A 2,265-nucleotide genomic window follows, 5' to 3' on the forward strand; every position below is an offset into this window, starting at 1 on the left:
CTTCACCTCCCCCTAAGAGGTGTCTGCACTCTCCAATTCTCATTTTACCTAAAATTATTTCCCTTGTCATCTCTCCTTTTTTTTTTTTTTTCCAGGAGAGAGCCTTAGTAGTTTGGAATAAACCTTGTCCTTTTCCACCCATGGGGTGGCTATTTTTGTTTCTTTGCTATAAAGTTACCAGTCTTTCTATGGACTGTATCTATGATTGAAAGTTTTATTTTGATACTAGAAGAGCTTTATTCAAAATAATTATTTTTAAAGACTGATCCTGAGAGGGATGGAACAGAAAGTTGTATTCTTATAAAAGCTATTAACTTATTGTAAACTGTAGAGGATAATTAAAAAATATACAAGTTAATGGTTAGTCAGCTTACAAATGATCAAATTCTTTAAAAGGTTCAAAATTATGCTAATAGTCATGTTAAATACTAATGTAATTAATCTGAAAAATAAGCTCTACTCAACCCTATGTATAAGTTTATAAAGTTAAGCCTAAAATAAGTAATTAGAAACACAGTTTCTAATATGCTTCAGAGAGCTGCAAAATATGGCATTTAGAACATTTAAGTTTCCATAATAGACAAAACTGCCCCATAACTGACTTGTTGCCACAGCTTTGCTCAAAGTGTGGACACTTTTGGGCTGATCATCCTACCTTTTTTCTGGTAAAAGTGAAGCCAATCCCTTAAATTGTTCTTCTACAGAAAAAGAAATCTCAGACCAGATTCTGGCAACCAAAGGCCTATATGCTGCTTTGCATGGCAGCTAAAGATTAAATGATATCCTGTGTGACAGCCTAAGGTCTAGAACTACTGCCTTTAACAAGACTGGAGAACCCCAGAGCCTGGGGTAACCTGTCTGGGTAATGGGTCTTTGTTATTTCATTTGATGCTTAGACCATTTAGATGATATTTCCTGTTATTATCTGTCCTTTTCAGATCTCTGAGGCTATGGACTGACTGTAGCTTTAAGAGCAACAAGCACCCAGTTCCTTTCACAAGATCTCAGCCGCCTTCTCACTTCTCTTTTTCTGTGAAAACCAGGCCACAGGTCTCACTTCCCCAAAGATGCTACTGGGTCTGAAAACAGTTTGCTTTGCTACCAGATTCCAAAAAGAGACAAATTCACCAAACAGGTTTCAAAGTAACTTTGTATTATTACCACATTTCAAGTAACTTGCTTTACAATAAATGCTTCAGTAACCAACCGCCCACATCTCATGGTAAACAACTGGGTAAAAAGAGTGTAGAGCTTACAAAAAGTCTAAAGACATAAAACCAAAAGCTGTAAGGGTCTAAAAAGTTTTAAGGTCTAAAAAATGTAACTTAAGGTCTGTGGACATGATGGCTTGGGTGGTGAGGGTCTGAAAAGGTGTTTTGAGGAATGTGGATCTCATTTGGGAGGGTATTAAAAGATGGTTTATGGTATATAAAAATGTTCCAGATTTCCCCCCTCACTATGCTATTGTTATATTAAAACTTCAAACTTTCAGAGTTCTAATAACCAATAAAGTTCTGATAAGCTATTACTCTAACTCTTGTAAACACTGACTATTATCCTAGTCACAAGCACAAAATTTTAAATTTCTCTTTGGTTATTTTCTAAATGTAGAGCTAAAGATGTTTCTCATTGTACTAAATCTTTTGTCTAATCTATATACACTTGATGGAGGAAGGTCATTGGTCAAATAATAAAGAAACTGCTTGGCCCCATAGGTTAAAACATAGGTGGGAGGAGTAAACAGAACAGAATGCTGGGAGGAAGAGGAAGTGAGCTCAGAGGCCATGCTCCCCTCTCCCAGGCAGACATGACACAATGAAGCAAGCTTCCAGGTCAGACATGCTGAATCTTTCCTGGTAAGACTGATGCTACACAGGTTATTAGAGATGGGTTGATCGGGATATGAGAATTAGCCTGTAAGGACTAGAGTTAATGGGCCAAGCAGTGTTTAAAAGGATACAGTTTGTGTGTTGTTATTTCTGGTGTAAATCTAGCTGTGCGGGAGCCGGGTGGGACGAAAAGCAAGCCTGCAGCTCCTACTACATACACTCAGTCTTCTAGAAAAATGCAGCGGTTGGATTAATAATCACCAAAGATAATAGGTATTTGAACAAGTTTAATAACAAAACCAGACTCACGAAACCAAGGTTCCAGCGGAGTAGCCGGTGGAGACAGGAGAGAGCGCACAGCATCTGCGTGCCCTATTTATCAGTAAACATACGCCCGAGGGCAGCCCGCCCCCAAGGGGAGGGCTTATCCCTACAT

The sequence above is a fragment of the Alexandromys fortis genome, unplaced genomic scaffold, assembly GCF_014885135.2.
Source record: "Alexandromys fortis isolate MF-2015 unplaced genomic scaffold, M_Fortis_MF-2015_v1.1 scaffold_307, whole genome shotgun sequence".
In the NCBI taxonomy this organism is placed as follows: domain Eukaryota; kingdom Metazoa; phylum Chordata; class Mammalia; order Rodentia; family Cricetidae; genus Alexandromys; species Alexandromys fortis.